The sequence below is a fragment of the Stenella coeruleoalba genome, assembly GCF_951394435.1.
Source record: "Stenella coeruleoalba genome assembly, contig: scaffold_52, whole genome shotgun sequence".
Classification (NCBI taxonomy): Eukaryota; Metazoa; Chordata; class Mammalia; order Artiodactyla; family Delphinidae; genus Stenella; species Stenella coeruleoalba.
The window spans coordinates 741858-767944 of record NW_027646181.1 but is presented as its reverse complement, the minus strand read 5'-3'; the positions used below and the strand labels follow the sequence as shown (position 1 = coordinate 767944).

Below are 26087 nucleotides of genomic sequence, written 5' to 3'. Positions count from 1 at the left end.
ACTTGGCCAAAAAGGGCGTATGCGTTTTTTCCTGAATATATTCAGGAAAAAACGCATACGCCCTTTTTGGCCAACCAAGCAAGCTTGCAAAGGAAATCTGCACTACAATGAAGTTTCACTTCCCCCCGGTCAAAAGGGCCATCTGAAAAAAGTGTAAAATCCACAAAGGCAGAACAGGCCATGGAGAACTGGGAGCCTTGTTATGCTGATGGGCGGGATGTAAATTGCCAACAGACACTAGGGAGAAGTGTATGGTGTTTCCTGAAACATCTAAAAAACAAAGCAACAGAGCCTAGGGCACTTCCACTTATGGTCCTATAGCTTAGGGAAATTAAAATCAAAAAGACACAGCCACCCCAAAGTTTGGGACGCCTCCGTTTACAAGAACCTCGTTTACCGTACAAGTTCAATATCACAGAAAGTGAAAAATGGATAAAGAACTTGTGGTACTTACGTACAATGCAGTATCACTCAGCAATGAAATCTATGTCATCAGGTCCATAGCAGCATAATGAGTGGATTCAGGTACGATGATTCTAACTGAAATAAGTCACACAGAAAAGGAAACATCATAAGATATCACTAATACACGGAATGTAAACTTGGCTACACAGGAACTGCATTCCAAAACAGAACAGGGTCTCAAATTTAGAAAAACAACTTATGCTTGCTTAAGGGGAAAGGTGAGTTGGGGTGCTGCATAAAACCAGAGATTGAAATGAGCACAGATAAAGTTCCTTAAGCCAAATATGGAATAGACAGGAGCTACTCCTTGCTCAACGAAATGGACTCAAAACCCCATATTAAACGCCTAAGAATGTACCTGACTAGTAAGTATCTTAAAACCTATGGATTGCTATGTCTCCAAAAGAGAATCAAGCGTGTGTACAGGGGCATAAACGCAGCAGTGATAGGATTGGAGAGGTTCGGTGAGCAAATGAAGACCCTTTGAAGTCATATTGCATGCTACCCATTACACGGGTCTCAACTCTCCAGGTTTAAGGTATTCTTCCTTCAGCTAAAACATGCATGTGGAACCCAGAGTATGATCAACCATGTGAACGGGAGACGTGTTCAAATATGTCTCAGTTTTCCTCCCCTGGTACTCGGGTGCAACATTCCAGACGCTTTACTAACACTCTCCCGATTTGGAGAGTCAGTCCCTTTAACCTCCTGTTTGGCCCAGTTTGCAATTTCTGCGGAAGATGAACAGGAATAGCGAGAACCAATGAGAGGCTAGCTGGAGGTGTCTGGACGGGCAAATTTAACTCTCATTTCCCACCAGGAAGAGGAATTAACCAAAGGCTCAGCATGCCGGGCCCGAACAGGATTAGGGCCTGAAGCCATCCTGTGGTGTTGCGGCCAGGTCACAAGAAAGCGAGTTGAAGAAAGGAGCTCAGGGGCACTGTAATTCACAAACCTGCAGAGTTATAAATGACAGCTATCGTCCAAAAATAGACTGAAGTAAGGCTGCCAAGAGGACTTGAAAGCGGGGCAGAATTGCAGGAAACCGATTTCAGGAGGTAGACTGGAATTGCATTGAAAGCATAGGAAAAGAGGCAGAACGTCCACAATGATGCACTTGGCCAAAAAGGGCGTATGCGTTTTTTCCTGAATATATTCAGGAAAAAACGCATACGCCCTTTTTGGCCAACCAAGCAAGCTTGCAAAGGAAATCTGCACTACAATGAAGTTTCACTTCCCCCTGGTCAAAAGGGCCATCTGAAAAAAGTGTAAAATCCAGAAAGGCAGGACAGGCCATGGAGAACTGGGAGCCTTGTTATGCTGATGGGCGGGATGTAAATTGCCAACAACCACTCGGGAGAAGTGTATGGTGTTTCCTGAAACATCTAAAAAACAAAGCAACAGAACCTAGGGCACTTCCACTTATGGTCCTATAGCTTAGGGAAATTAAAATCAAAAAGACACAGCCACCCCAAAGTTTGGAACGGCTCTGTTTACAAGAACCTCGTTTACAGTACAAGTTCAACATCGCAGAAAGTGAAAAATGGAGAAAGAATTTGTGGTATTTACTTACAAAGCAATATCACTCAGCAATGAAATCTGTGTCATCAGGCCCTTAGTAGCACAATCAGTGGATTCAGGTATGATGATTCTAACTGAAATAAGTCACACAGAAAAAGAAACATCATAAGATGTCAGTAATACACGGAATGTAAACTTGGCTACACAGGAACTGAATTACAGAACAGAACAGGGTCTCAAATTTAGAAAACCAACTTATGCTTGCTTAAGGGTAAAGGTGAGTTGGGGTGCTGCATAAAACCAGAGATTGAAATGAGCACAGATAAAGTTCCTTAAGTCAAATATGGAATAGACAAGAGCTACTCCTTGCTCAACGAAATGGACTCAACACCGCATATTAAACGCCTAAGAATGTACCTGACTAGTAAGTATCTTAAAACCTATGGATTGCTATGTCTCCGAAAGAGAATCAAGCATGTGTACAGGGGCATAAACGCAGCAGTGATAGGATTGGAGAGGTTCTGTGAGCAAATGAAGACCCTTTGAAGTCATATTGCATGGTACCCATTACACGGGTTTCAACTACCCAGGTTTTAGGTATACTTCCTTCACCTAAAACATGCATGTGGAACCCAGAGTATGATCAACCATGTGATCGGGAGACGTGTTCAAATATGTCTCAGTTTTCGTACCCTGGTACTCGGGTGCAACATTCCAGACGCTTTACTAACACTCTCCCCACTTGGAGAGTCAGCACCTTTAACCTCCTGTTTGGCCCAGTTTGCAATTTCTGTGGAAGATGAACAGGAATAGCGAGAACCAATGAGAGACTAGCTGGAGGTGTCTGGACGGGCAAATTTAACTCTCATTTCCCACCAGGAAGAGGAATTAACCAAAGGCTCAGCGTGCCGTGCCGGAACCAGATTAGGGCCTGAAGCCATCCTGCGGTGTTGCGGCCAGCTCACAAGAAAGCGAGTTGAAGAAAGGAGCTCAGGGGCACTGTAATTCACAAACCTGCAGAGTTATAAATGACAGCAATCGTCCAAAAATAGACTGAAGTAAGGCTGCCAAGAGGACTTGAAAGCGGGGCAGAATTGCAGGAAACCGATTTCAGGAGGTAGACTGGAATTGCATTGAAAGCATAGGAAAAGAGGCAGAACGTCCACAATGATGCACTTGGCCAAAAAGGGCGTATGCGTTTTTTCCTGAATATATTCAGGAAAAAACGCATACGCCCTTTTTGGCCAACCAAGCAAGCTTGCAAAGGAAATCTGCACTACAATGAAGTCTCACTTCCCCCCGGTCAAAAGGGCCATCTGAAAAAAGTGTAAAATCCAGAAAGGCAGGACAGGCCATGGAGAACTGGGAGCCTTGTTATGCTGATGGGCGGGATGTAAATTGCCAACAGACACTAGGGAGAAGTGTATGGTGTTTCCTGAAACATCTAAAAAACAAAGCAACAGAGCCTAGGGCACTTCCACTTATGGTCCTATAGCTTAGGGAAATTAAAATCAAAAAGACACAGCCACCCCAAAGTTTGGGACGCCTCCGTTTACAAGAACCTCGTTTACCGTACAAGTTCAATATCACAGAAAGTGAAAAATGGATAAAGAACTTGTGGTACGTACGTACAATGCAGTATCACTCAGCAATGAAATCTATGTCATCAGGCCCGTAGCAGCATAATGAGTGGATTCAGGTATGATGATTCTAACTGAAATAAGTCACACAGAAAAAGAAACATCATAAGATATCAGTAATACACGGAATGTAAACTTGGCTACACAGGAACTGAATTACAGAACAGAACAGGGTCTCAAATTTAGAAAACCAACTTATGCTTGCTTAAGGGGAAAGGTGAGTTGGGGTGCTGCATAAAACCAGAGATTGAAATGAGCACAGATAAAGTTCCTTAAGCCAAATATGGAATAGACAAGAGCTACTCCTTGCTCAACGAAATGGACTCAAAACCCCATATTAAACGCCTAAGAATGTACCTGACTAGTAAGTATCTTAAAACCTATGGATTGCTATGTCTCCAAAAGAGAATCAAGCGTGTGTACAGGGGCATAAACGCAGCAGTGATAGGATTGGAGAGGTTCGGTGAGCAAATGAAGACCCTTTGAAGTCATATTGCATGGTACCCATTACACGGGTCTCAAATCTCCAGGTTTAAGGTATTCTTCCTTCAGCTAAAACATGCATGTGGAACCCAGAGTATGATCAACCATGTGAACGGGAGACGTGTTCAAATATGTCTCAGTTTTCCTCCCCTGGTACTGGGGTGCAACATTCCAGATGCTTTACTAACACTCTCCCGACTTGGAGAGTCAGTCCCTTTAACCTCCTGTTTGGCCCAGTTTGCAATTTCTGCGGAAGATGAACAGGAATAGCGAGAACCAATGAGAGGCTAGCTGGAGGTGTCTGGACGGGCAAATTTAACTCTCATTTCCCACCAGGAAGAGGAATTAATCAAAGGCTCAGCATGCCGGGCCGGAACAAAATTAGGGCCTGAAGCCATCCTGCGGTGTTGCGGCCAGGTCACAAGAAAGCGAGTTGAAGAAAGGAGCTCAGGGGCACTGTAATTCACAAACCTGCAGAGTTATAAATGACAGCTATTGTCCAAAAATAGACTGAAGTAAGGCTGCCAAGAGGACTTGAAAGCGGGGCAGAATTGCAGGAAACCGATTTCAGGAGGTAGACTGGAATTGCATTGAAAGCATAGGAAAAGAGGCAGAACGTCCACAATGATGCACTTGGCCAAAAAGGGCGTATGCGTTTTTTCCTGAATATATTCAGGAAAAAACGCATACGCCCTTTTTGGCCAACCAAGCAAGCTTGCAAAGGAAATCTGCACTACAATGAAGTCTCACTTCCCCCCGGTCAAAAGGGCCATCTGAAAAAAGTGTAAAATCCAGAAAGGCAGGACAGGCCATGAAGAACTGGGAGCCTTGTTATGCTGATGGGCGGGATGTAAATTGCCAACAACCACTCGGGAGAAGTGTATGGTGTTTCCTGAAACATCTAAAAAACAAAGCAACAGAACCTAGGGCACTTCCACTTATGGTCCTATAGCTTAGGGAAATTAAAATCAAAAAGACACAGCCACCCCAAAGTTTGGAACGGCTCTGTTTACAAGAACCTCGTTTACAGTACAAGTTCAACATCGCAGAAAGTGAAAAATGGAGAAAGAAGTTGTGGTATTTACTTACAAAGCAATATCACTCAGCAATGAAATCTGTGTCATCAGGCCCTTAGCAGCACAATGAGTGGATTCAGGTATGATGATTCTAACTGAAGTAAGTCACACAGAAAAAGAAACATCATAAGATATCAGTAATACACGGAATGTAAACTTGGCTACACAGGAACTGAATTACAGAACAGAACAGGGTCTCAAATTTAGAAAACCAACTTATGCTTGCTTAAGGGTAAAGGTGAGTTGGGGTGCTGCATAAAACCAGAGATTGAAATGAGCACAGATAAAGTTCCTTAAGTCAAATATGGAATAGACAAGAGCTACTCCTTGCTCAACGAAATGGACTCAACACCGCATATTAAACGCCTAAGAATGTACCTGACTAGTAAGTATCTTAAAACCTACGGATTTCTATGTCTCCGAAAGAGAATCAAGCATGTGTACAGGGGCATAAACGCAGCAGTGATAGGATTGGAGAGGTTCTGTGAGCAAATGAAGACCCTTTGAAGTCATATTGCATGGTACCCATTCCACGGGTTTCAACTACCCAGGTTTTAGGTATTCTTCCTTCAGCTAAAACATGCATGTGGAACCCAGAGTATGATCAACCATGTGATCGGGAGACGTGTTCAAATATGTCTCAGTTTTCGTACCCTGGTACTCGGGTGCAACATTCCAGATGCTTTACTAACACTCTCCCCACTTGGAGAGTCAGCACCTTTAACCTCCTGTTTGGCCCAGTTTGCAATTTCTGCGGAAGATGAACAGGAATAGCGAGAACCAATGAGAGACTAGCTGGAGGTGTCTGGACGGGCAAATTTAACTCTCATTTCCCACCAGGAAGAGGAATTAACCAAAGGCTCAGCGTGCCGTGCCGGAACCAGATTAGGGCCTGAAGCCATCCTGCGGTGTTGCGGCCAGCTCACAAGAAAGCGAGTTGAAGAAAGGAGCTCAGGGGCACTGTAATTCACAAACCTGCAGAGTTATAAATGACAGCAATCGTCCAAAAATAGACTGAAGTAAGGCTGCCAAGAGGACTTGAAAGCGGGGCAGAATTGCAGGAAACCGATTTCAGGAGGTAGACTGGAATTGCATTGAAAGCATAGGAAAAGAGGCAGAACGTCCACAATGATGCACTTGGCCAAAAAGGGCGTATGCGTTTTTTCCTGAATATATTCAGGAAAAAACGCATACGCCCTTTTTGGCCAACCAAGCAAGCTTGCAAAGGAAATCTGCACTACAATGAAGTCTCACTTCCCCCCGGTCAAAAGGGCCATCTGAAAAAAGTGTAAAATCCAGAAAGGCAGGACAGGCCGTGGAGAACTGGGAGCCTTGTTATGCTGATGGGCGGGATGTAAATTGCCAACAGACACTAGGGAGAAGTGTATGGTGTTTCCTGAAACATCTAAAAAACAAAGCAACAGAGCCTAGGGCACTTCCACTTATGGTCCTATAGCTTAGGGACATTAAAATCAAAAAGACACAGCCACCCCAAAGTTTGGAACGCCTCCGTTTACAAGAACCTCGTTTACCGTACAAGTTCAATATCACAGAAAGTGAAAAATGGATAAAGAAGTTGTGGTATTTACTTACAAAGCAATATCACTCAGCAATGAAATCTGTGTCATCAGGCCCTTAGCAGCACAATGAGTGGATTCAGGTATGATAATTCTAACTGAAATAAGTCACACAGAAAAAGAAACATCATAAGATATCAGTAATACACGGAATGTAAACTTGGCTACACAGGAACTGAATTACAGAACAGAACAGGGTCTCAAATTTAGAAAACCAACTTATGCTTGCTTAAGGGGAAAGGTGAGTTGGGGTGCTGCATAAAACCAGAGATTGAAATGAGCACAGATAAAGTTCCTTAAGCCAAATATGGAATAGACAAGAGCTACTCCTTGCTCAACGAAATGGACTCAAAACCCCATATTAAACGCCGAAGAATGTACCTGACTAGTAAGTATCTTAAAACCTATGGATTGCTATGTCTCCAAAAGAGAATCAAGCGTGTGTACAGGGGCATAAACGCAGCAGTGATAGGATTGGAGAGGTTCGGTGAGCAAATGAAGACCCTTTGAAGTCATATTGCATGGTACCCATTACACGGGTCTCAACTCTCCAGGTTTAAGGTATTCTTCCTTCAGCTAAAACATGCATGTGGAACCCAGAGTATGATCAACCATGTGAACGGGAGACGTGTTCAAATATGTCTCAGTTTTCCTCCCCTGGTACTCGGGTGCAACATTCCAGACGCTTTACTAACACTCGCCCGACTTGGAGAGTCAGTCCCTTTAACCACCTGTTTGGCCCAGTTTGCAATTTCTGCGGAAGATGAACAGGAATAGCGAGAACCAATGAGAGGTTAGCTGGAGGTGTCTGGACGGGCAAATTTAACTCTCATTTCCCACCAGGAAGAGGAATTAACCAAAGGCTCAGCATGCCGCTCCGGAACAAGATTAGGGCCTGAAGCCATCCTGCGGTGTTGCGGCCAGCTCACAAGAAAGCGAGTTGAAGAAAGGAGCTCAGGGGCACTGTAATTCACAAACCTGCAGAGTTATAAATGACAGCTATCGTCCAAAAATAGACTGAAGTAAGGCTGCCAAGAGGACTTGAAAGCGGGGCAGAATTGCAGGAAACCGATTTCAGGAGGTAGACTGGAATTGCATTGAAAGCATAGGAAAAGAGGCAGAACGTCCACAATGATGCACTTGGCCAAAAAGGGCGTATGCGTTTTTTCCTGAATATATTCAGGAAAAAACGCATACGCCCTTTTTGGCCAACCAAGCAAGCTTGCAAAGGAAATCTGCACTACAATGAAGTCTCACTTCCCCCCGGTCAAAAGGGCCATCTGAAAAAAGTGTAAAATCCAGAAAGGCAGGACAGGCCATGGAGAACTGGGAGCCTTGTTATGCTGATGGGCGGGATGTAAATTGCCAACAACCACTCGGGAGAAGTGTATGGTGTTTCCTGAAACATCTAAAAAACAAAGCAACAGAACCTAGGGCACTTCCACTTATGGTCCTATAGCTTAGAGAAATTAAAATCAAAAAGACACAGCCACCCCAAAGTTTGGAACGGCTCTGTTTACAAGAACCTCATTTACAGTACAAGTTCAACATCGCAGAAAGTGAAAAATGGATAAAGAAGTTGTGGTATTTACTTACAAAGCAATATCACTCAGCAATGAAATCTGTGTCATCAGGCCCTTAGCAGCACAATGAGTGGAGTCAGGTATGATGATTCTAACTGAAGTAAGTCACACAGAAAAAGAAACATCATAAGATATCAGTAATACACGGAATGTAAACTTGGCTACACAGGAACTGAATTACAGAACAGAACAGGGTCTCAAATTTAGAAAACCAACTTATGCTTGCTTAAGGGTAAAGGTGAGTTGGGGTGCTGCATAAAACCAGAGATTGAAATGAGCACAGATAAAGTTCCTTAAGTCAAATATGGAATAGACAAGAGCTACTCCTTGCTCAACGAAATGGACTCAACACCGCATATTAAATGCCTAAGAATGTACCTGACTAGTAAGTATCTTAAAACCTATGGATTGCTATGTCTCCGAAAGAGAATCAAGCATGTGCACAGGGGCATAAACGCAGCAGTGATAGGATTGGAGAGGTTCGGTGAGCAAATGAAGACCCTTTGAAGTCATATTGCATGGTACCCATTACACGGGTCTTAACTCTCCAGGTTTAAGTATTCTTCCTTCAGCTAAAACATGCATGTGGAACCCAAGTATGATCAACCATGTGAACGGGAGACGTGTTCAAATATGTCTCAGTTTTCCTCCCCTGGTACTCGGGTGCAACACTCCAGACGCTTTACTAACACTCTCCCGACTTGGAGAGTCAGCGCCTTTAACCTCCTGTTTGGCCCAGTTTGCAATTTCTGCGGAAGATGAACAGGAATAGCGAGAAACAATGAGAGGCTAGCTGGAGGTGTCTGGACGGGCAAATTTAACTCTCATTTCCCACCAGGAAGAGGAATTAACCAAAGGCTCAGCATGCCGGGCCGGAACCAGATTAGGGCCTGAAGCCATCCTGCGGTGTTGCGGCCAGTTCACAAGAAGGCGAGTTGAAGAAAGGAGCTCAGGGGCACTGTAATTCACAAACCTGCAGAGTTATAAATGACAGCTATCGTCCAAAAATAGACTGAAGTAAGGCTGCCAAGAGGACTTGAAAGCGGGGCAGAATTGCAGGAAACCGATTTCAGGAGGTAGACTGGAATTGCATTGAAAGCATAGGAAAAGAGGCAGAACGTCCACAATGATGCACTTGGCCAAAAAGGGCGTATGCGTTTTTTCCTGAATATATTCAGGAAAAAACGCATACGCCCTTTTTGGCCAACCAAGCAAGCTTGCAAAGGAAATCTGCACTACAATGAAGTCTCACTTCCCCCCGGTCAAAAGGGCCATCTGAAAAAAGTGTAAAATCCAGAAAGGCAGGACAGGCCATGGAGAACTGGGAGCCTTGTTATGCTGATGGGCGGGATGTAAATTGCCAACAACCACTCGGGAGAAGTGTATGGTGTTTCCTGAAACATTTAAAAAACAAAGCAACAGAGCCTAGGGCACTGCCACTTATGGTCCTATAGCTTAGGGAAATTAAAATCAAAAAGACACAGCCACCCCAAAGTTTGGGACGCCTCTGTTTACAAGAACCTCGTTTACAGTACAAGTTCAACATCGCAGAAAGTGAAAAATGGATAAAGAAGTTGTGGTATTTACTTACAAAGCAATATCACTCAGCAATGAAATCTATGTCATCAGGCCCTTAGCATCACAATGAGTGGATTCAGGTATGATGATTCTAACTGAAATAAGTCACACAGAAAAAGAAACATCATAAGATGTCAGTAATACACGGAATGTAAACTTGGCTACACAGGAACTGAATTACAGAACAGAACAGGGTCTCAAATTTAGAAAACCAACTTATGCTTGCTTAAGGGGAAAGGTGAGTTGGGGTGCTGCATAAAACCAGAGATTGAAATGAGCACAAAGTTCCTTAAGCCAAATATGGAATAGACAAGAGCTACTCCTTGCTCAACGAAATGGACTCAACACCGCATATTAAACGCCTAAGAATGTACCTGACTAGTAAGTATCTTAAAACCTATAGATTGCTATGTCTCCGAAAGAGAATCAAGCATGTGTACAGGGGCATAAACGCAGCAGTGATAGGATTGGAGAGGTTCAGTGAGCAAATGAAGACCTTTGAAGTCATATTGCATGGTACCCATTCCACGGGTTTCAACTACGCAGATTTTAGGTATTCTTCCTTCAGCTAAAACATGCATGTGGAACCCAGAGTATGATCAACCATGTGATCGGGAGACGTGTTCAAATATGTCTCAGTTTTCCTCCCCTGGTACTCGGGTGCAACATTCCAGACGCTTTACTAACACTCTCCCCACTTGGAGAGTCAGTCCCTTTAACCTCCTGTTTGGCCCAGTTTGCAATTTCTGCGGAAGATGAACAGGAATAGCGAGAACCAATGAGAGGCTAGCTGGAGGTGTCTGGACGGGCAAATTTAACTCTCATTTCCCACCAGGAAGAGGAAATAACCAAAGGCTCAGCATGCCGTACCGGAACCAGAATAGGGCCTGAAGCCATCCTGCGGTGTTGCGGCCAGCTCAAAAGAAAGCGAGTTGAAGAAAGGAGCTCAGGGGCACTGTAATTCACAAACCTGCAGAGTTATAAATGACAGCTATCGTCCAAAAATAGACTGAAGTAAGGCTGCCAAGAGGACTTGAAAGCGGGGCAGAATTGCAGGAAACCGATTTCAGGAGGTAGACTGGAATTGCATTGAAAGCATAGGAAAAGAGGCAGAACGTCCACAATGATGCACTTGGCCAAAAAGGGCGTATGCGTTTTTTCCTGAATATATTCAGGAAAAAACGCATACGCCCTTTTTGGCCAACCAAGCAAGCTTGCAAAGGAAATCTGCACTACAATGAAGTCTCACTTCCCCCCGGTCAAAAGGGCCATCTGAAAAAAGTGTAAAATCCAGAAAGGCAGGACAGGACATGGAGAACTGGGAGCCTTGTTATGCTGATGGGCGGGATGTAAATTGCCAACAGCCACTCCGGAGAAGTGTATGGTGTTTCCTGAAACATCTAAAAAACAAAGCAACAGAGCCTAGTGCACTTCCACTTATGGTCCTATAGCTTAGGGAAATTAAAATCAAAAAGACACAGCCACCCCAAAGTTTGGGACGCCTCTGTTTACAAGAACCTCGTTTACCGTACAAGTTCAATATCACAGAAAGTGAAAAATGGATAAAGAAGTTGTGGTACTCATGTACAAAGCAATATCACTCAGCAATGAAATCTATGTCACCAGGCCCGTAGCAGCATAATGAGTGGATTCGGGTATGGTGATTCTAACTGAAATAAGTCACACAGAAAAAGAAACATCATAAGATATCAGTAATACACGGAATGTAAACTTGGCTACACAGGAACTGAATTACAGAACAGAACAGGGTCTCAAATTTAGAAAACCAACTTATGCTTGCTTAAGGGTAAAGGTGAGTTGGGGTGCTGCATAAAACCAGAGATTGAAATGAGCACAAAGTTCCTTAAGCCAAATATGGAATAGACAAGAGCTACTCCTTGCTCAACGAAATGGACTCAACACCGCATATTAAACGCCTAAGAATGTACCTGACTAGTAAGTATCTTAAAACCTATAGATTGCTATGTCTCCGAAAGAGAATCAAGCATGTGTACAGGGGCATAAACGCAGCAGTGATAGGATTGGAGAGGTTCAGTGAGCAAATGAAGACCTTTGAAGTCATATTGCATGGTACCCATTCCACGGGTTTCAACTACACAGATTTTAGGTATTCTTCCTTCAGCTAAACCATGCATGTGGAACCCAGAGTATGATCAACCATGTGATCGGGAGACGTGTTCAAATATGTCTCAGTTTTCCTCCCCTGGTACTCGGGTGCAACATTCCAGACGCTTTACTAACACTCTCCCCACTTGGAGAGTCAGTCCCTTTAACCTCCTGTGTGGCCCAGTTTGCAATTTCTGCGGAAGATGAACAAGAATAGCGAGAACCAATGAGAGGCTAGCTGGAGGTGTCTGGACGGGCAAATTTAACTCTCATTTCCCACCAGGAAGAGGAAATAACCAAAGGCTCAGCGTGCCGTGCCGGAACCAGATTAGGGCCTGAAGCCATCCTGCGGTGTTGCGGCCAGCTCACAAGAAAGCGAGTTGAAGAAAGGAGCTCAGGGGCACTGTAATTCACAAACCTGCAGAGTTATAAATGACAGCTATCGTCCAAAAATAGACTGAAGTAAGGCTGCCAAGAGGACTTGAAAGTGGGGCAGAATTGCAGGAAACCGATTTCAGGAGGTAGACTGGAATTGCATTGAAAGCATAGGAAAAGAGGCAGAACGTCCACAATGATGCACTTGGCCAAAAAGGGCGTATGCGTTTTTTCCTGAATATATTCAGGAAAAAACGCATACGCCCTTTTTGGCCAACCAAGCAAGCTTGCAAAGGAAATCTGCACTACAATGAAGTCTCACTTCCCCCCGGTCAAAAGGGCCATCTGAAAAAAGTGTAAAATCCAGAAAGGCAGGACAGGCCATGGAGAACTGGGAGCCTTGTTATGCTGAAGGGCGGGATATAAATTGCCAACAAACACTCGGGAGAAGTGTATGGTGTTTCCTGAAACATCTAAAAAACAAAGCAACAGAGCCTAGGGCACTTCCACTTATGGTCCTATAGCTTAGGGAATTTAAAATCAAAAAGACACAGCCACCCCAAAGTTTCGAACGGTTCTGTTTACAAGAACCTCGTTTACAGTACAAGTTCAACATCGCAGAAAGTGAAAAATGGATAAAAAAGTTGTGGTATTTACTTACAAAGCAATATCACTCAGCAATGAAATCTGTGTCATCATGCCCTTAGCAGCACAGTGAGTGGATTCAGGTATGATGATTCTAACTGAAATAAGTCACACAGAAAAAGAAACATCATAAGATATCAGTAATACACGGAATGTAAACTTGGCTACACAGGAACTGAATTACAGAACAGAACAGGGTCTCAAATTTAGAAAACCAACTTATGCTTGCTTAAGGGGAAAGGTGAGTTGGGGTGCTGCATAAAACCAGAGATTGAAATGAGCACAGATAAAGTTCCTTAAGCCAAATATGGAATAGACAAGAGCTACTCCTTGCTCAACGAAATGGACTCAACACCGCATATTAAACGCCTAAGAATGTACCTGACTAGTAAGTATCTTAAAACCTATGGATTGCTATGTCTTCGAAAGAGAATTAAGCATGTGTACAGGGGCATAAACGCAGCAGTGATAGGATTGGAGAGGTTCAGTGAGCAAATGAAGACCCTTTGAAGTCATATTGCATGGTACCCATTCCACGGGGTTCAACTACCCAGATTTTAGGTATTCTTCCTTCAGCTAAAACATGCATGTGGAACCCAGAGTATGATCAACCATGTGATCGGGAGACGTGTTCAAATATGTCTCAGTTTTCCTCCCCTGGTACTCGGGTGCAACATTCCAGACGCTTTACTAACACTCTCCCCACTTGGAGAGTCAGCGCCTTTAACCTCCTGTTTGGCCCAGTTTGCAATTTCTGCGGAAGATGAACAGGAATAGCGAGAACCAATGAGAGGCTAGCTGGAGGTGTCTGGACGGGCAAATTTAACTCTCACTTCCCACCAGGAAGAGGAAATAACCAAAGGCTCAGCGTGCCGTACCGGAACCAGATTAGGGCCTGAAGCCATCCTGCGGTGTTGCGGCCAGCTCAAAAGAAAGCGAGTTGAAGAAAGGAGCTCAGGAGCACTGTAATTCACAAACCTGCAGAGTTATAAATGACAGCTATCGTCCCAAAATAGACTGAAGTAAGGCTGCCAAGAAGACTTGAAAGCGGGGCAGAATTGCAGGAAACCGATTTCAGGAGGTAGACTGGAATTGCATTGAAAGCATAGGAAAAGAGGCAGAACGTCCACAATGATGCACTTGGCCAAAAAGGGCATATGCGTTTTTTCCTGAATATATTCAGGAAAAAACGCATATGCCCTTTTTGGCCAACCAAGCAAGCTTGCAAAGGAAATCTGCACTACAATGAAGTCTCACTTCCCCCCGGTCAAAAGAGCCATCTGAAAAAAGTGTAAAATCCAGAAAGGCAGGACAGGCCATGGAGAACTGGGAGCCTTGTTATGCTGATGGGCGGGATGTAAATTGCCAACAACCACTCGGGAGAAGTGTATGGTGTTTCCTGAAACATCTAAAAAACAAAGCAACAGAACCTAGGGCACTTCCACTTATGATCCTATAGCTTAGGGAAATTAAAATCAAAAAGACACAGCCACCCCAAAGTTTGGAACGGCTCTGTTTACAAGAACCTCGTTTACAGTACAAGTTCAACATTGCAGAAATTGAAAAATGGATAAAGAAGTTGTGGTATTTAGTTACAAAGCAATATCACTCAGCAATGAAATCTGTGTCATCAGGCCCTTAGTAGCACAATCAGTGGATTCAGGTATGATGATTCTAACTGAAATAAGTCACACAGAAAAAGAAACATCATAAGATGTCAGTAATACACGGAATGTAAACTTGGCTACACAGGAACTGAATTACAGAACAGAACAGGGTCTCAAATTTAGAAAACCAACTTATGCTTGCTTAAGGGTAAAGGTGAGTTGGGGTGCTGCATAAAACCAGAGATTGAAATGAGCACAAAGTTCCTTAAGCCAAATATGGAATAGACAAGAGCTACTCCTTGCTCAACGAAATGGACTCAACACCGCATATTAAACGCCTAAGAATGTACCTGACTAGTAAGTATCTTAAAACCTATAGATTGCTATGTCTCCGAAAGAGAATCAAGCATGTGTACAGGGGCATAAACGCAGCAGTGATAGGATTGGAGAGGTTCAGTGAGCAAATGAAGACCTTTGAAGTCATATTGCATGGTACCCATTCCACGGGTTTCAACTACGCAGATTTTAGGTATTCTTCCTTCAGCTAAAACATGCATGTGGAACCCAGAGTATGATCAACCATGTGATCGGGAGACGTGTTCAAATATGTCTCAGTTTTCCTCCCCTGGTACTCGGGTGCAACATTCCAGACGCTTTACTAACACTCTCCCCACTTGGAGAGTCAGTCCCTTTAACCTCCTGTTTGGCCCAGTTTGCAATTTCTGCGGAAGATGAACAGGAATAGCGAGAACCAATGAGAGGCTAGCTGGAGGTGTCTGGACGGGCAAATTTAACTCTCATTTCCCACCAGGAAGAGGAAATAACCAAAGGCTCAGCGTGCCGTACCGGAACCAGATTAGGGCCTGAAGCCATCCTGCGGTGTTGCGGCCAGCTCAAAAGAAAGCGAGTTGAAGAAAGGAGCTCAGGGGCACTGTAATTCACAAACCTGCAGAGTTATAAATGACAGCTATCGTCCAAAAATAGACTGAAGTAAGGCTGCCAAGAGGACTTGAAAGCGGGGCAGAATTGCAGGAAACCGATTTCAGGAGGTAGACTGGAATTGCATTGAAAGCATAGGAAAAGAGGCAGAACGTCCACAATGATGCACTTGGCCAAAAAGGGCGTATGCGTTTTTTCCTGAATATATTCAGGAAAAAACGCATACGCCCTTTTTGCCCAACCAAGCAAGCTTGCAAAGGAAATCTGCACTACAATGAAGTCTCACTTCCCCCCGGTCAAAAGGGCCATCTGAAAAAAGTGTAAAATCCAGAAAGGCAGGACAGGACATGGAGAACTGGGAGCCTTGTTATGCTGATGGGCGGGATGTAAATTGCCAACAGCCACTCCGGAGAAGTGTATGGTGTTTCCTGAAACATCTAAAAAACAAAGCAACAGAGCCTAGTGCACTTCCACTTATGGTCCTATAGCTTAGGGAAATTAAAATCAAAAAGACACAGCCACCCCAAAGTTTGGGACGCCTCTGTTTACAAGAACCTCGTTTACCGTACAAGTTCAATATCACAGAAAGTGAAAAATGGATAAAGAAGTTGTGGTACTCATGTACAAAGCAATATCACTCAGCAATGAAATCTATGTCACCAGGCCCGTAGCAGCATAATGAGTGGATTCGGGTATGGTGATTCTAACTGAAATAAGTCACACAGAAAAAGAAACATCATAAGATATCAGTAATACACGGAATGTAAACTTGGCTACACAGGAACTGAATTACAGAACAGAACAGGGTCTCAAATTTAGAAAACCAACTTATGCTTGCTTAAGGGTAAAGGTGAGTTGGGGTGCTGCATAAAACCAGAGATTGAAATGAGCACAAAGTTCCTTAAGCCAAATATGGAATAGACAAGAGCTACTCCTTGCTCAACGAAATGGACTCAACACCGCATATTAAACGCCTAAGAATGTACCTGACTAGTAAGTATCTTAAAACCTATAGATTGCTATGTCTCCGAAAGAGAATCAAGCATGTGTACAGGGGCATAAACGCAGCAGTGATAGGATTGGAGAGGTTCAGTGAGCAAATGAAGACCTTTGAAGTCATATTGCATGGTACCCATTCCACGGGTTTCAACTACGCAGATTTTAGGTATTCTTCCTTCAGCTAAAACATGCATGTGGAACCCAGAGTATGATCAACCATGTGATCGGGAGACGTGTTCAAATATGTCTCAGTTTTCCTCCCCTGGTACTCGGGTGCAACATTCCAGACGCTTTACTAACACTCTCCCAACTTGGAGAGTCAGTCCCTTTAACCTCCTGTTTGGCCCAGTTTGCAATTTCTGCGGAAGATGAACAGGAATAGCGAGAACCAATGAGAGGCTAGCTGGAGGTGTCTGGACGGGCAAATTTAACTCTCATTTCCCACCAGGAAGAGGAAATAACCAAAGGCTCAGCGTGCCGTACCGGAACCAGATTAGGGCCTGAAGCCATCCTGCGGTGTTGCGGCCAGCTCAAAAGAAAGCGAGTTGAAGAAAGGAGCTCAGGGGCACTGTAATTCACAAACCTGCAGAGTTATAAATGACAGCTATCATCCAAAAATAGACTGAAGTAAGGCTGCCAAGAGGACTTGAAAGCGGGGCAGAATTGCAGGAAACCGATTTCAGGAGGTAGACTGGAATTGCATTGAAAGCATAGGAAAAGAGGCAGAACGTCCACAATGATGCACTTGGCCAAAAAGGGCGTATGCGTTTTTTCCTGAATATATTCAGGAAAAAACGCATATGCCCTTTTTGGCCAACCAAGCAAGCTTGCAAAGGAAATCTGCACTACAATGAAGTCTCACTTCCCCCCGGTCAAAAGGGCCATCTGAAAAAAGTGTAAAATCCAGAAAGGCAGGACAGGCCATGGAGAACTGGGAGCCTTGTTATGCTGATGGGCGGGATGTAAATTGCCAACAACCACTCGGGAGAAGTGTATGGTGTTTCCTGAAACATCTAAAAAACAAAGCAACAGAACCTAGGGCACTTCCACTTGTGATCCTATAGCTTAGGGAAATTAAAATCAAAAAGACACAGCCACCCCAAAGTTTGGAACGGCTCTGTTTACAAGAACCTCGTTTACAGTACAAGTTCAACATTGCAGAAAGTGAAAAATGGATAAAGAAGTTGTGGTATTTACTTACAAAGCAATATCACTCAGCAATGAAATCTGTGTCATCAGGCCCTTAGCAGCACAGTGAGTGGATTCAGGTATGATGATTCTAACTGAAATAAGTCACACAGAAAAAGAAACATCATAAGATATCAGTAATACACAGAATGTAAACTTGGCTACACAGGAACTGAATTACAGAACAGAACAGGGTCTCAAATTTAGAAAACCAACTTATGCTTGCTTAAGGGGAAAGGTGAGTTGGGGTGCTGCATAAAACCAGAGATTGAAATGAGCACAGATAAAGTTCCTTAAGCCAAATATGGAATAGACAAGAGCTACTCCTTGCTCAACGAAATGGACTCAACACCGCATATTAAACGCCTAAGAATGTACCTGACTAGTAAGTATCTTAAAACCTATAGATTGCTATGTCTTCGAAAGAGAATCAAGCATGTGTACAGGGGCATAAACGCAGCAGTGATAGGATTGGAGAGGTTCAGTGAGCAAATGAAGACCCTTTGAAGTCATATTGCATGGTACCCATTCCACGGGGTTCAACTACCCAGATTTTAGGTATTCTTCCTTCAGCTAAAACATGCATGTGGAACCCAGAGTATGATCAACCATGTGATCGGGAGACGTGTTCAAATATGTCTCAGTTTTCCTCCCCTGGTACTCGGGTGCAACATTCCAGACGCTTTACTAACACTCTCCCCACTTGGAGAGTCAGCGCCTTTAACCTCCTGTTTGGCCCAGTTTGCAATTTCTGCGGAAGATGAACAGGAATAGCGAGAACCAATGAGAGGCTAGCTGGAGGTGTCTGGACGGGCAAATTTAACTCTCACTTCCCACCAGGAAGAGGAAATAACCAAAGGCTCAGCGTGCCGTACCGGAACCAGATTAGGGCCTGAAGCCATCCTGCGGTGTTGCGGCCAGCTCAAAAGAAAGCGAGTTGAAGAAAGGAGCTCAGGGGCACTGTAATTCACAAACCTGCAGAGTTATAAATGACAGCTATCGTCCAAAAATAGACTGAAGTAAGGCTGCCAAGAAGACTTGAAAGCGGGGCAGAATTGCAGGAATCCGATTTCAGGAGGTAGACTGGAATTGCATTGAAAGCATAGGAAAAGAGGCAGAACGTCCACAATGATGCACTTGGCCAAAAAGGGCGTATGCGTTTTTTCCTGAATATATTCAGGAAAAAACGCATACGCCCTTTTTGGCCAACCAAGCAAGCTTGCAAAGGAAATCTGCACTACAATGAAGTCTCACTTCCCCCCGGTCAAAAGGGCCATCTGAAAAAAGTGTAAAATCCAGAAAGGCAGGACAGGCCATGGAGAACTGGGAGCCTTGTTATGCTGATGGGCGGGATGTAAATTGCCAACAACCACTCGGGAGAAGTGTATGGTGTTTCCTGAAACATCTAAAAAACAAAGCAACAGAACCTAGGGCACTTCCACTTATGGTCCTATAGCTTAGGGAAATTAAAATCAAAAAGACACAGCCACCCCAAAGTTTGGAACGGCTCTGTTTACAAGAACCTCGTTTACAGTACAAGTTCAACATTGCAGAAAGTGAAAAATGGATAAAGAAGTTGTGGTATTTAGTTACAAAGCAATATCACTCAGCAATGAAATCTGTGTCATCAGGCCCTTAGCAGCACAATGAGTGGATTCAGGTATGATGATTCTAACTGAAATAAGTCACACAGAAAAAGAAACATCATAAGATATCAGTAATACACGGAATGTAAACTTGGCTACACAGGAACTGAATTACAGAACAGAACAGGGTCTCAAATTTAGAAAACCAACTTATGCTTGCTTAAGGGGAAAGGTGAGTTGGGGTGTTGCATAAAACCAGAGATTGAAATGAGCACAAAGTTCCTTAAGCCAAATATGGAATAGACAAGAGCTACTCCTTGCTCAACGAACTGGACTCAACACCGCATATTAAACGCCTAAGAATGTACCTGTTTAGTAAGTATCTTAAAACCTATGGATTGCTATGTCTCCGAAAGAGAATCAAGCATGTGTACAGGGGCATAAACGCAGCAGTGATAGGATTGGAGAGGTTCAGTGAGCAAATGAAGACCTTTGAAGTCATATTGCATGGTACCCATTCCACGGATTTCAACTACGCAGATTTTAGGTATTCTTCCTTCAGCTAAAACATGCATGTGGAACCCAGAGTATGATCAACCATGTGATCGGGAGACGTGTTCAAATATGTCTCAGTTTTCCTCCCCTGGTACTCGGGTGCAACATTCCAGACGCTTTACTAACACTCTCCCCACTTGGAGAGTCAGTCCCTTTAACCTCCTGTTTGGCCCAGTTTGCAATTTCTGCGGAAGATGAACAGGAATAGCGAGAACCAATGAGAGGCTAGCTGGAGGTGTCTGGACGGGCAAATTTAACTCTCATTTCCCACCAGGAAGAGGAAATAACCAAAGGCTCAGCGTGCCGTACCGGAACCAGATTAGGGCCTGAAGCCATCCTGCGGTGTTGCGGCCAGCTCAAAAGAAAGCGAGTTGAAGAAAGGAGCTCAGGGGCACTGTAATTCACAAACCTGCAGAGTTATAAATGACAGCTATCGTCCAAAAATAGACTGAAGTAAGGCTGCCAAGAGGACTTGAAAGCGGGGCAGAATTGCAGGAATCCGATTTCAGGAGGTAGACTGGAATTGCATTGAAAGCATAGGAAAAGAGGCAGAACGTCCACAATGATGCACTTGGCCAAAAAGGGCGTATGCGTTTTTTCCTGAATATATTCAGGAAAAAACGCATACGCCCTTTTTGGCCAACCAAGCAAGCTTGCAAAGGAAATCTGCACTACAATGAAGTCTCACTTCCCCCCGGTCAAAAGGGCCATCTGAAAAAAGTGTAAAATCCAGAAAGGCAGGACAGGCCATGGAGAACTGGGAGCCTTGTTATGCTGATGGGCGGGATGTAAATTGCCAACAACCACTCGGGAGAAGTGTATGGTGTTTCCTGAAACATCTAAAAAACAAAGCAACAGAACCTAGGGCACTTCCACTTATGGTCCTATAGCTTAGGGAAATTAAAATCAAAAAGACACAGCCACCCCAAAGTTTGGAACGGCTCTGTTTACAAGAACCTCGTTTACAGTACAAGTTCAACATTGCAGAAAGTGAAAAATGGATAAAGAAGTTGTGGTATTTAGTTACAAAGCAATATCACTCAGCAATGAAATCTGTGTCATCAGGCCCTTAGCAGCACAATGAGTGGATTCAGGTATGATGATTCTAACTGAAATAAGTCACACAGAAAAAGAAACATCATAAGATATCAGTAATACACGGAATGTAAACTTGGCTACACAGGAACTGAATTACAGAACAGAACAGGGTCTCAAATTTAGAAAACCAACTTATGCTTGCTTAAGGGGAAAGGTGAGTTGGGGTGTTGCATAAAACCAGAGATTGAAATGAGCACAAAGTTCCTTAAGCCAAATATGGAATAGACAAGAGCTACTCCTTGCTCAACGAAATGGACTCAACACCGCATATTAAACGCCTAAGAATGTACCTGTTTAGTAAGTATCTTAAAACCTATGGATTGCTATGTCTCCGAAAGAGAATCAAGCATGTGTACAGGGGCATAAACGCAGCAGTGATAGGATTGGAGAGGTTCAGTGAGCAAATGAAGACCTTTGAAGTCATATTGCATGGTACCCATTCCACGGGTTTCAACTACGCAGATTTTAGGTATTCTTCCTTCAGCTAAAACATGCATGTGGAACCCAGAGTATGATCAACCATGTGATCGGGAGACGTGTTCAAATATGTCTCAGTTTTCCTCCCCTGGTACTCGGGTGCAACATTCCAGACGCTTTACTAACACTCTCCCCACTTGGAGAGTCAGTCCCTTTAACCTCCTGTTTGGCCCAGTTTGCAATTTCTGCGGAAGATGAACAGGAATAGCGAGAACCAATGAGAGGCTAGCTGGAGGTGTCTGGACGGGCAAATTTAACTCTCATTTCCCACCAGGAAGAGGAAATAACCAAAGGCTCAGCGTGCCGTACCGGAACCAGATTAGGGCCTGAAGCCATCCTGCGGTGTTGCGGCCAGCTCAAAAGAAAGCGAGTTGAAGAAAGGAGCTCAGGGGCACTGTAATTCACAAACCTGCAGAGTTATAAATGACAGCTATCGTCCAAAAATAGACTGAAGTAAGGCTGCCAAGAGGACTTGAAAGCGGGGCAGAATTGCAGGAATCCGATTTCAGGAGGTAGACTGGAATTGCATTGAAAGCATAGGAAAAGAGGCAGAACGTCCACAATGATGCACTTGGCCAAAAAGGGCGTATGCGTTTTTTCCTGAATATATTCAGGAAAAAACGCATACGCCCTTTTTGGCCAACCAAGCAAGCTTGCAAAGGAAATCTGCACTACAATGAAGTCTCACTTCCCCCCGGTCAAAAGGGCCATCTGAAAAACGTGTAAAATCCAGAAAGGCAGGACAGGCCATGGAGAACTGGGAGCCTTGTTATGCTGATGGGCGGGATGTAAATTGCCAACAACCACTCGGGAGAAGTGTATGGTGTTTCCTGAAACATCTAAAAAACAAAGCAACAGAACCTAGGGCACTTCCACTTATGGTCCTATAGCTTAGGGAAATTAAAATCAAAAAGACACAGCCACCCCAAAGTTTGGAACGGCTCTGTTTACAAGAACCTCGTTTACAGTACAAGTTCAACATTGCAGAAAGTGAAAAATGGATAAAGAACTTGTGGTATTTAGTTACAAAGCAATATCACTCAGCAATGAAATCTGTGTCATCAGGCCCTTAGCAGCACAATGAGTGGATTCAGGTATGATGATTCTAACTGAAATAAGTCACACAGAAAAAGAAACATCATAAGATATCAGTAATACACGGAATGTAAACTTGGCTACACAGGAACTGAATTACAGAACAGAACAGGGTCTCAAATTTAGAAAACCAACTTATGCTTGCTTAAGGGGAAAGGTGAGTTGGGGTGTTGCATAAAACCAGAGATTGAAATGAGCACAAAGTTCCTTAAGCCAAATATGGAATAGACAAGAGCTACTCCTTGCTCAACGAAATGGACTCAACACCGCATATTAAACGCCTAAGAATGTACCTGTTTAGTAAGTATCTTAAAACCTATGGATTGCTATGTCTCCGAAAGAGAATCAAGCATGTGTACAGGGGCATAAACGCAGCAGTGATAGGATTGGAGAGGTTCAGTGAGCAAATGAAGACCTTTGAAGTCATATTGCATGGTACCCATTCCACGGATTTCAACTACGCAGATTTTAGGTATTCTTCCTTCAGCTAAAACATGCATGTGGAACCCAGAGTATGATCAACCATGTGATCGGGAGACGTGTTCAAATATGTCTCAGTTTTCCTCCCCTGGTACTCGGGTGCAACATTCCAGACGCTTTACTAACACTCTCCCCACTTGGAGAGTCAGTCCCTTTAACCTCCTGTTTGGCCCAGTTTGCAATTTCTGCGGAAGATGAACAGGAATAGCGAGAACCAATGAGAGGCTAGCTGGAGGTGTCTGGACGGGCAAATTTAACTCTCATTTCCCACCAGGAAGAGGAAATAACCAAAGGCTCAGCGTGCCGTACCGGAACCAGATTAGGGCCTGAAGCCATCCTGCGGTGTTGCGGCCAGCTCAAAAGAAAGCGAGTTGAAGAAAGGAGCTCAGGGGCACTGTAATTCACAAACCTGCAGAGTTATAAATGACAGCTATCGTCCAAAAATAGACTGAAGTAAGGCTGCCAAGAGGACTTGAAAGCGGGGCAGAATTGCAGGAAACCGATTTCAGGAGGTAGACTGGAATTGCATTGAAAGCATAGGAAAAGAGGCAGAACGTCCACAATGATGCACTTGGCCAAAAAGGGCGTATGCGTTTTTTCCTGAATATATTCAGGAAAAAACGCATATGCCCTTTTTGGCCAACCAAGCAAGCTTGCAAAGGAAATCTGCACTACAATGAAGTCTCACTTCCCCCCGGTCAAAAGGGCCATCTGAAAAAAGTGTAAAATCCAGAAAGGCAGGACAGGCCATGGAGAACTGGGAGCCTTGTTATGCTGATGGGCGGGATGTAAATTGCCAACAACCACTCGGGAGAAGTGTATGGTGTTTCCTGAAACATCTAAAAAACAAAGCAACAGAACCTAGGGCACTTCCACTTGTGATCCTATAGCTTAGGGAAATTAAAATCAAAAAGACACAGCCACCCCAAAGTTTGGAACGGCTCTGTTTACAAGAACCTCGTTTACAGTACAAGTTCAACATTGCAGAAAGTGAAAAATGGATAAAGAAGTTGTGGTATTTACTTACAAAGCAATATCACTCAGCAATGAAATCTGTGTCATCAGGCCCTTAGCAGCACAGTGAGTGGATTCAGGTATGATGATTCTAACTGAAATAAGTCACACAGAAAAAGAAACATCATAAGATATCAGTAATACACAGAATGTAAACTTGGCTACACAGGAACTGAATTACAGAACAGAACAGGGTCTCAAATTTAGAAAACCAACTTATGCTTGCTTAAGGGGAAAGGTGAGTTGGGGTGCTGCATAAAACCAGAGATTGAAATGAGCACAGATAAAGTTCCTTAAGCCAAATATGGAATAGACAAGAGCTACTCCTTGCTCAACGAAATGGACTCAACACCGCATATTAAACGCCTAAGAATGTACCTGACTAGTAAGTATCTTAAAACCTATAGATTGCTATGTCTTCGAAGGAGAATCAAGCATGTGTACAGGGGCATAAACGCAGCAGTGATAGGATTGGAGAGGTTCAGTGAGCAAATGAAGACCCTTTGAAGTCATATTGCATGGTACCCATTCCACGGGGTTCAACTACCCAGATTTTAGGTATTCTTCCTTCAGCTAAAACATGCATGTGGAACCCAGAGTATGATCAACCATGTGATCGGGAGACGTGTTCAAATATGTCTCAGTTTTCCTCCCCTGGTACTCGGGTGCAACATTCCAGACGCTTTACTAACACTCTCCCCACTTGGAGAGTCAGCGCCTTTAACCTCCTGTTTGGCCCAGTTTGCAATTTCTGCGGAAGATGAACAGGAATAGCGAGAACCAATGAGAGGCTAGCTGGAGGTGTCTGGACGGGCAAATTTAACTCTCACTTCCCACCAGGAAGAGGAAATAACCAAAGGCTCAGCGTGCCGTACCGGAACCAGATTAGGGCCTGAAGCCATCCTGCGGTGTTGCGGCCAGCTCAAAAGAAAGCGAGTTGAAGAAAGGAGCTCAGGGGCACTGTAATTCACAAACCTGCAGAGTTATAAATGACAGCTATCGTCCAAAAATAGACTGAAGTAAGGCTGCCAAGAAGACTTGAAAGCGGGGCAGAATTGCAGGAATCCGATTTCAGGAGGTAGACTGGAATTGCATTGAAAGCATAGGAAAAGAGGCAGAACGTCCACAATGATGCACTTGGCCAAAAAGGGCGTATGCGTTTTTTCCTGAATATATTCAGGAAAAAACGCATACGCCCTTTTTGGCCAACCAAGCAAGCTTGCAAAGGAAATCTGCACTACAATGAAGTCTCACTTCCCCCCGGTCAAAAGGGCCATCTGAAAAAAGTGTAAAATCCAGAAAGGCAGGACAGGCCATGGAGAACTGGGAGCCTTGTTATGCTGATGGGCGGGATGTAAATTGCCAACAACCACTCGGGAGAAGTGTATGGTGTTTCCTGAAACATCTAAAAAACAAAGCAACAGAACCTAGGGCACTTCCACTTATGGTCCTATAGCTTAGGGAAATTAAAATCAAAAAGACACAGCCACCCCAAAGTTTGGAACGGCTCTGTTTACAAGAACCTCGTTTACAGTACAAGTTCAACATTGCAGAAAGTGAAAAATGGATAAAGAAGTTGTGGTATTTAGTTACAAAGCAATATCACTCAGCAATGAAATCTGTGTCATCAGGCCCTTAGCAGCACAATGAGTGGATTCAGGTATGATGATTCTAACTGAAATAAGTCACACAGAAAAAGAAACATCATAAGATATCAGTAATACACGGAATGTAAACTTGGCTACACAGGAACTGAATTACAGAACAGAACAGGGTCTCAAATTTAGAAAACCAACTTATGCTTGCTTAAGGGGAAAGGTGAGTTGGGGTGTTGCATAAAACCAGAGATTGAAATGAGCACAAAGTTCCTTAAGCCAAATATGGAATAGACAAGAGCTACTCCTTGCTCAACGAAATGGACTCAACACCGCATATTAAACGCCTAAGAATGTACCTGTTTAGTAAGTATCTTAAAACCT

The 26087-nt window shown here is 43.7% G+C and overlaps 1 long non-coding RNA gene across 16 annotated transcripts in view; it reads right to left on the bottom strand.

Moving 5' to 3' along the window:
• LOC307181276 overlaps window positions 1-26087 on the bottom strand; it is a 2057065-nt gene that overhangs the window by 1419076 nt on the left and 611902 nt on the right. Inside the window, exon 5 of one of the 16 annotated variants that reach the window (XR_013826314.1) lies at window positions 13083-13168. The exons of the other annotated variants lie outside the window; for them this stretch is intronic. This is a non-coding gene — a long non-coding RNA (uncharacterized lncRNA). The remainder of the gene's footprint in view (window positions 1-13082; window positions 13169-26087) is intronic. 16 annotated transcript variants of the gene reach the window in all.